Source organism: Cherax quadricarinatus, chromosome 42, assembly GCF_038502225.1.
Source record: "Cherax quadricarinatus isolate ZL_2023a chromosome 42, ASM3850222v1, whole genome shotgun sequence".
Taxonomy (NCBI): Eukaryota; Metazoa; Arthropoda; class Malacostraca; order Decapoda; family Parastacidae; genus Cherax; species Cherax quadricarinatus.
Window position 1 is genome coordinate 17,669,030 of NC_091333.1, and position 9,489 is coordinate 17,678,518.

The window sequence follows — 9,489 nt, forward strand, 5'->3', positions numbered from 1 at the left end:
TGCATGTGAAAGCCTGTCTTAGGTATTAATGAATTTAAAGTACAGTAGAATCTCATATATCGTATGTCCAGGGATCGTGGTTTCAATAAATTGCGATTGAAATGTTGTATCCAATTCCTAATTGTTGTAAAGTTTTTAAAAATGAACTGGGAGGCTGTGCATGAAGGCTGTAACCCATAATTACTATCACACATCCCTATGCCTATTTCATGTACCCATTCTAGCTGTATTTATGCAAATTTTCAATATGTTGGCTATTGATAATGCTGTGAAAAATTAATGAAACTAGAAAGTGAAGTGAAGGTATGATTTAGACTGCTGCACTGCCATGAAAAATTTTTCTGCTCAGGGTTGATAGTAGCCACCACAGATTAGGTTGTACTGAGCTGTATCAACCCTCAACACCTCTGGTAACAGGGGCTCTTATAAATTGCTTAGTTGTAGCTCTTAATACACACAAACTTTCCACTCCATTATAGTACAATACATATATATGCATTTTACTACCTTTTTTTTTAGGTGTAGCTCTGTTGTTCACCTGTATATCTTCTTTCAAGAAACTGGCTGCATCCCACTGAAGCGGGGTGACCTAAAAGAGAAAAATGAGTTTTTTCTTTTTAAATTTAATTATTTATACAGGAGAAGAGGGAAGGGGTTACTAGCCCCTTGCTTCTGGCATTTTTGTTGCCTCTTTAAGACATGCATGGCTTATGGAGGAAGAGTTCTTTTCCACTTCCCCATGGAGAGTTCACTTATATCTTCTTTCAACAAACTGGCCATATCCCATCGAGGCAGGGTTGCCCAGAAGGAAAAATGAAAGTTACTCCTTTTAAATTTAGTAATATATACAGGAGAAGGGGTTATTAGCTCCTTCCTCCCAGCATTTTGGTTGCCTCTTATGACATGCATGGTTTATAGAGAAAGAATTCTGTTCCACTTCCCCATGGAGATAAGCAGAAATAAACAAGAACAAGGATTAGCAATAAAATAGAAGAAAACCCAGAGGGGTGTGTGTATATATGCTTGTAAATGCAAGTGTAGTGTGACCTAGGTGTAAATAGAAGGAGCAAGACGTACCTGAAATTTTGCATGTTTCTTCTTTCTTTCAAACCTGCCGTATCCCACCGAGGCAGGGTGGCCCGTAAAGAAAAATGAAAGTTTCTCTTTTTAAATTTAGAAATTTATACAGGAGAAGGTTACTAGCCTCTTGCTCCCGGCATTTTAGTTGCCTCTTACAACACTCATGACTTACGGAGGAAGAATTCTGTTCCACTCTCCAATGGAGATAAGAGGAAATAAACAAGAACAAGAATTAATGAGAAAATAGAAGAAAACCCAGAGGGGTGTGTGTATATATGCTTGTACATGCATGTGTAGTGTGACCTAAGTGTAAATAGAAGGAGCAAGATGTACCTGAAATTTTGCATGTTTATGAGATAGAAAAAGAAAGACACTAGGCCTACTGTCATGTAAAACAATTACAGGCTTCCATTTCACACTAACTTGGCAGGACGGTGGTATCTCCATGGGCAGTTGCTGTCTACCAGCCTACTACCTAGGTGTTCACTTATATATGATAGTGTAAACATACAGTAGGGCCCCACTTATATGGGAGGTTAGACTCCAGGCTGCCACCGTAAAGCAGAAATCGCTGTAAAGTGGAACTCCTTTTTTTTCACTTATAAATGCATATAAATGCTAGATAACAAGTTTACACTAACATATTAAGTGAGCAATAGAACTAGGCATTAAAAAACAATAAAAAAGTAAAATACAAATATAGTACACTCAATACTTATATTAAAATATTTGTAGTTTTAATGTAGGGTAATGGTTTAACACTTCTTTTTTTTATTATAATAATGTAGGGTGAGATGAGTAGTATTTATAGTAAGTCAGATGTGGGAGGTATGGCAGCCAGCCAGGCCACCCCACCCCACCCACTTAATATACTACGACATTTAACCCCTTAACTGTCCCAACGTAGATCTACATTCTCTCGCCCAGCGCTCCGAGTATTATTTTTTAAATGAGGAGGACATTTTTTAACAAAGTAATGTAAAAAAAAAAAATTTTTTTTGAGTCATTACTTACGGAGATATAAGGCTGCAAAGTCGGTGCTTGTCGCTCACCTGACAGCAACATGGGGTCCTGTCGCTTGCAGAAGTGTTGCCGATATACCTTTTTTTTTATTTATTTATAATAATAATAATGTTTATTTCTTTGTAAAGGTTACAATGTGTAATTACAATTTTGATTTGCTAAGTACAAAGATAGCCACTATCATGCCGAGGCATTTCAGGCAAACTAATCCTAATACATAGTAACTAATTAAAACTAGATAAGAGAATAGTACATAGTAATTATACTTAAAACTAAACATAGAATAGTGGTTAACTATTTTACAATCTTATTTGGACTTGATAAATCTTACGTATACTTAGTACAAAATCTAATTTACAAGGAATGGTGCAGGTGGTGATATTTTATGGAATGGCAGAATTAAAAGCCAGGTGGTCACATGATAAAACTAGTCAGTAGATGTTTGGTTGATTTGGTTAACCCTTTCAGGGTCTGTGCTGTAGATTTACGGCTTTACATTCAGGGTCCAAACCGTAGATCTACGCCATGAGCTCAGCTCACTCAGATAAGCTGTGAGCAGTAAATTTGGGCCTAGATATGAGAGAATATATCTATGTGGTATGTGTGCATGACATAAAACAAATCCTGCAGCACACAGTGCATAATGAGGGAAAAAAAACTGAGACCGTAATGTTTTATTAAAATCGACTTTGCAGTGTTTTTTTTTTGTATGTTTTCTATAGTTGTATTTACAATTTCTTGGTTTCATTTGATAGAATGGAAGATATACTACAGAAATAGAGATGATTTTGATTGGTTTAAGTACTGGAAATAGCTTGAAACTGAGCTCAAATTAGCAGAAATGTTAAATTTTTGCCAATGTTCAAGAGTAAACAAGTGACTTCACAAGTCTAATACATGACAGCTGGTGGGTCTAATATACATTCACAAATGTGGTGATGATATTTATACAATTATTACAATATTGCATAACAGTAAATCTTCTATTTTTTGGTTTGAATAAAAATTCATTATGTGAATAAAAAATCAAAATGGAATTCATTTGTAAAGCCTGAAAACTTAACTAATGAACAGAGGAAATGTTAGTTTAGTGCCAGGAATGCCTGCATTGTTTATCCTGGACCCTATTTTGAAATTGGAATATTTTGAACTTTGCATTAAATTGGCCAAATTACCAATTTCCACTCGCTTTATTTTGTTGTTGATACAGTTGACTTGGTGATTTCTTGTGCTTAATTGATAAATAGAAGTAATACTAGTGAAATAGCTAAGAATTTGGTTGACTGGAATACTGCAATTGCCCTGAAATGGGAATCAAAGTCGGCAAAATTGCCGATGCATAAATATAACCAACACATCAAAATTCGCGAGAGCGTAATTTCGTTAGTTTTCCATCAAATTTCGTACTTTTGTTTTATTACCTTCAGAAAAAGATTCTCTACCATTTCATAAGAAAAAATAACGAAATTATTTTTTGAAAATTCTTGGACCCTGGTGCACACTTCGAAATTTGGCCTCTGGACCCTGAAAAGGTTAATATTGTGAGATAAGATGATTTTTTTTAGCGAAGTCCTAAATTTATAAGTTGTCTGGGGATCCTTGACCTGTTCTGGTAGTTAGTTCCAGATCTTCGGACCTTTTATGTGCATAGCGTTCTTGCATAGTGAGAGTCTTACTTGAGGGATGTTGAAAAGTGCCTTATGCCTTGTATTGTGACTGTGCATTCTGTTGTAACTGTCGAGGAGTAGTTTTAGGGGAGGGTTTACAGTGGAGTTTAAAGTTCTGTATATCTAGTAGGCACAATAATAAGAGTGTATGTCTTGTATATTTAGCAAGTTGAGTCTTTTGAAAAGTGGTGGGGTGTGCTGTCTAGCACAGGAGCTGGTTATTACCTGCACAGCAGCTTTTTGTTGGATTATTAAGGGTTTAAGGTGGTTGGCAGTGGTTGGGCTCCAGGCACAGATACCATAGGTGAGGTAAGGACATATTAGAGAGTGGTACAGGGTAAGGAGAGTCATTTGTGGTACATAGTAGTGTATCTTGGAAAGAATTCCTACTGATTTGGAAAATTTTCTTGCCTATGTGATGGGTATAGGACTGAAATTTAAGATTACAGTCAAGGAGAAGACCTAGAAATTTGCCCTCTGTGTGTCTTGATATAGGGGAATCATTTAACAGTATGTTGAGTTGAATATTTGAGGCTCTGTTACCAAACAGCATGAAGTATGTTTTGTCTGTGTTGAGTGTGAGTTTGTTGGTCATCATCCAAGCATTTATCTTTAGCAGTTCATTGTTTACAGTGTTTTCAAGCACAGCTGGGTCTGAATGGGAGTAGACATATGTAGTGTCGTCTGCAAATAGAACTGGTGTAAGGAGTTGGGATGCATTGTGGAGATCATTGATGTAGATGAGAAAGAGGAGTGGGCCTAGGACACTACCTTGGGGTACTCCTACAGCTACAGGTTGGATAGTGGAGTTGACTCCATTTGCATATACATATTGGTGTCTGTCATTACGATAGGATTTTAGGTAGTCAAGAGAATGTCCTATTATGCCGTAATGATTCAGTTTGAGGTGCAAGAGGTTGTGGTCAACTGTGTCAAATGCTTTTCTTAGGTCGATAAAGAGCCCCAGGGGATATTCATTTTTATCGAGAGCTGTGTATATGAGGTCAAGCATTTGTATAATAGCATCATTCGTGCTTTTTTCTGGTCTCAATCCAAACTGGCATGGTTTAAGTATGTTGTTGGATTATGTTATTTTTATGTTATGATAATTACAATTTGTAGTAGTACTTGTGATTTCATAGCCAATGTATGTTCTGAAACTAATATTAGGTACTGAAATAGTACTCAAATAGTCAAACACACTGACAGGTGAACATTTTTACTTGCCTTGGTCACCTACTATTGTCTAGAAATATATACAAAGTATTTATAGGTCCCAGCAATGTTTTAGACATGCTGGAGTATATATGAAACTCTTTGAAGCATCGTGTAAGAAGAGTGTCACTACACTGCTGACAATGCAGCAGTGGACACACAACACTTATTGATCGTGCTCTGCCTTGGCTGTTTGTTTTTTATCATAGTTACATATAAATGCATCTGTCTATTTGTCTGTATTTGGCTGGGTGTCTAGCTCTGTCTCTTATCTCTGTCTCTGCTTATCCAACTTTGGTTACACCGTATCTCTACCAAACATAAAGATATTGTTTTTTGTTGAGTCCCTGGTCATGTTGACATGCAGGGCAATGAACAGGCAGACACTGCTGCACAGTCAGCAGTACATGGCCTTCCAGTTTCATATAGAGGTGTTCCATTCACGGACTATTTTGCTGTTATAGCTACCCACCTTCACACCCGTTGGCAACAACGTTGGTCTGCTCTGCTCAATAACAAACTTCGTTCTGTTAAACCGAGTATAGGTTACTGGCCGTCTTCTTGTCATCAGTGTCGAGGTTGGGAGACTACTCTCTCCCGCCTTCGCATTGGCCTCACTCGTCTTACTCATGGAGAGACGCCCTGCTCCTCTCTGTGAGAATTGTCAGGTTCCATTATTGGTCAGCCACATTCTGTTAGACTGCCCACTCTATCAACGAGCATGCAGAATTTACCTCCAACGCCGTCTTCGTTCTGCTGCTCTCTCTTTACCTTCCCTACTTGCTGATGGACCCACCTTTCATCTGGACTCTCTCATTGACTTTTTGACAACAACTGACTTACTCCACAAACTCTGATGATGATACCTTTAGCACTCCCCTCAGCCCTTTCTACCTCAATCTCTTGCTACCCCTGCACTATCTCCTGCCCTGCTGTTTTCTGTAACCTACTAATCATCCCTTCTCCCTTCTGCCGTCCGATACCCTTGCTTCCTTCCCTGCCCTGCAGCGCTGTATAGCCCTTGTGGTTTAGCACTTTTTATTATAATAATAATGTCTCTACTTATCTGTCTGTCTTCCTGTCCCTGCTTGTCTCTCTCTCTGCTTGTCTCTTTCTGTCTCAGAACCAACAGGAATTACACACGATGCAGTCATCACGTCTGATTCCTGAACAAGCAAAAATGCATATTGCTTGCCAGTCTTGATTATTTTGCCTTATATCTACAAGCACAGTATAGCACTTTGTCTGGATTTTTTGGGTTATCCTTGGTAATTTACACTATAATAACTATTTATGTGTATCTGTGAGATAGATACAGACAGCCAAAGTCACCCAGCCACCTGTCCAGCCTTCAAACACGTATTAAACGTTCCAGAATTGTTTATCTTCTTTACATAGGGTATAGGTTACAGGGCATTCTGGCAGAATGACACTACCAGTGGTATCAAAATTGAAAGGATGTTGCACAAATGTTGTCCTTGTGGCTTAGCACTTCTTTTTGATTATAATAATAATGAGGTTTTTGATATTTCCTCGACCACTTGTGGCCACATCCATCTCAAAGCCACTAAACTCGGAGTCAACATCACTTTCCTCTTAAAAGGAAAGTGTTAATATGACATGACATCAGTGAATCCCTGGTGTTTGCCTCTCGTTTTGCTCTAGCTGGTGCTCAATTGAACTGGTGCTCTCACAAGGTACTAAGTGGTCCCAGATTTTTTTAATACTGTGCACACCATTCACTACTGACCAGGCATCTCGGGTCAATTGTCCCAAATTTGGAGGCAGGAAAAATAAGACGATCTACGTTTGGAGTGTTAGCGGTGTTAACATAGATCTGCATTTAGACAGTTCAGGGGTTAAAGCATCTCAGAACGATAAAATGCATATAAAGTTCACTCATTACTTACCTTAAAATGTTTATAGTCTTAATGTAGGGTGAGAGGTGGGTAAACGAGATAAAACAAATAAATGAGAAAGAGAATGAATAAATATACCACAATTCATCTGATTCTTTTCTCAATGGAACCTGTCATGAAAGTGCACTTATACACACCAATATTGCATGCCATCAGCTCTTTGTTCATACTTTGCTGCATTACACTGCAACCCACATCCACTTGAATAAGTGGTATACAATCTGTTCTTTGTATCTCTCTACTGGGGCATTATCTATCCCAGATGTTGCATTTTGGTTTCTTCCTCACCGCCCCTCTTTAAGGGGGGCTCTTTGTCATGGTAAAGAGGCTATCAGTCTGAGGAATTGGACCTTTTCGTGTTCCTCCTACTGAACCTAATCCTGTCCCATCCTCCCCCTTTTTTCCCCCCTTCTCCTTCCCAACCCTCCCCTCTCTCCATCCTGTTTGTAGTCTCTGGGGTCCTCCCCTCTGACATTACGATTTCTAGGTAGAGGGTAGTGTGCTGGGGTTCATTGCACTCCATGGAGTCCCTAGGGGTGGTGTAGTTTGCCATGGAGTCTGAATTGTCTGAAGGTGCCCTGCTCCCTTCCCGGATTTCCGAGAAGTGGGCAGGGTGTCCTGCAGATGATGGGTGTATCTCCAGAGGCTGTCTGTCTGTTCTGGGAAGTGACAGCTGAAAGAGGTATGGTTTGTGGCAGGTTTCCTACCGCCCTTTCTTTTGTCTGCTGAGGTGGCTCAGTAGATGTGAGGTTGCTATCCCGGAGTGCTGGTTTACTGGCATGAAGGGTAGGGTATGGCATGGGTTCCATGCTGCATCTGCACTGCTCGTGGGCTCGAGGCCCTCTTGGATGAGGGGACAAACTTACGGCCCTTCCATGCCTTTTAGTAACTGTCCCTCTTTTTTTCTTTTTCTTTCCTTCTGTTTTTCTTTAAAATAACAGAAAAGAAGCACCACTATCATTGAGTCTTCGTTCTGTGATAACCCTCCTCTTCCCAGGCCCCTTTCTGTTCCCACGTCCTGTTCTGACCTACCTTTGTTATTGGATCATTCTCTAGACTCTTTCTCATACCCCTGTACCTTCTGCTTGTGACGCTTCATCACTTGCTCCAGGTGCTGAGGCGTCACCCTTTTCTGGTAATGCCTCTGCCTCTTGCCCACCTTTAACAATGTGTCCGGCTTCCCCGAATGTGGTGTGACGGTTTTTGGATTGCCCACCTCCCTCAGGTCGGACCGCCCATGGTACTACTACTGAACATGCCAGACAACCTACTGATGACGGTTCTTCGATGTCTGCCCAAAAATGACCTACGCGACACCACTTCCTTTGTGCACCATGTTTACAAGTATGCAAAGGACTAATTTCTTTTTCCTACAACTGACATCTCCAACTGATTATCTTTCTGATCATAGTATTGGTAAAGCTGTTTTACAACACTTTGGCCAAAATACAGTGGACCCCCGCTTTACGATCAGCTCCCAATGCGACCAATTATGTAAGTGTACTTATGAAAGTGCGTTTGTACGTATATGTTTGGGGGTCTGAAATAGACTAATCTAATTCACAATATTCCTTATGGGAACAAATTCGTTCAGTAATGGCACCTGAACATACTTCTGGAATGAAATAATATTGTAAACCGGGGGTCCACTCTATGTCCTTTCACACTCTTCAAAACGGTACGCGTGTCGTTACAGTTCAGAATTCAGAACAAGCTCATGGTCTTTCCCATATAACTATCATAGATAACATTCCAGTCACAGTTCATAAGCACGCAGTGGTACGGTGGTTTTACTGTGTACCATTGTACAGAGTGATTTTCTGTCTTGTGGCGATGATATTTTAGAGCAATTAGCCCTTCAGGACCTTTTATTCTCAAAGTGGATACATACATCCTGCCTGCTCGTGGGCGGAGGCGCTTTTCCAGTAACATCGCCCGCTTAACCTTCGACTGCCATGAACTCCCGTCCTCTGTTTACATTGCAGGCCATCGCCTAGAGCTCCGTAAAGTAGTGTCTTCTCCCCAGCAGTGTCGTAATTGCTGGTGCTTAGGACACCCCACTAAGTACTGCTGATACATCTTGCAGTCTTCCCCTTGTCTCAATTGCAATGAATCTCGTCCTTCTTTTTCACGTCATTGTCAAGTCTATCGTAATGAATGAAAAGTCCGTTATCTTAAGGAGAGTGAAGACCTTACTAATGCTACGGCTGTCTCTTGGCTCCGCCTTCAGGGAAATCTTCCTCGTGTTCTTCATTCTCGAGTAGCTCGGAGACCTCCAACCTTGGTCTTCCCGCCTACCAGCTCCTCTGCTACCATGTCTTCCGAGGTCACCCCCGTTTCTAATTCTTTTGCAGTTTTATCTTCTGGAACTCCTACCTGCGTACCTCTTCCTACTTCTACTTCATCTCACTCGCTAGTTTCTCAGTCTACAAGACCTCGCAAGCCTACACCTACTTTGCATCTATCACCTGTGAAGTTGAATCTATCTTCTACCTCGGTGCCTAGTTCTCACCCCCCTTTCTAACTCACATGAAGAACATAACATAAGAAAGAAGGAACACTGCAACAGGCCTACTGACCCATGC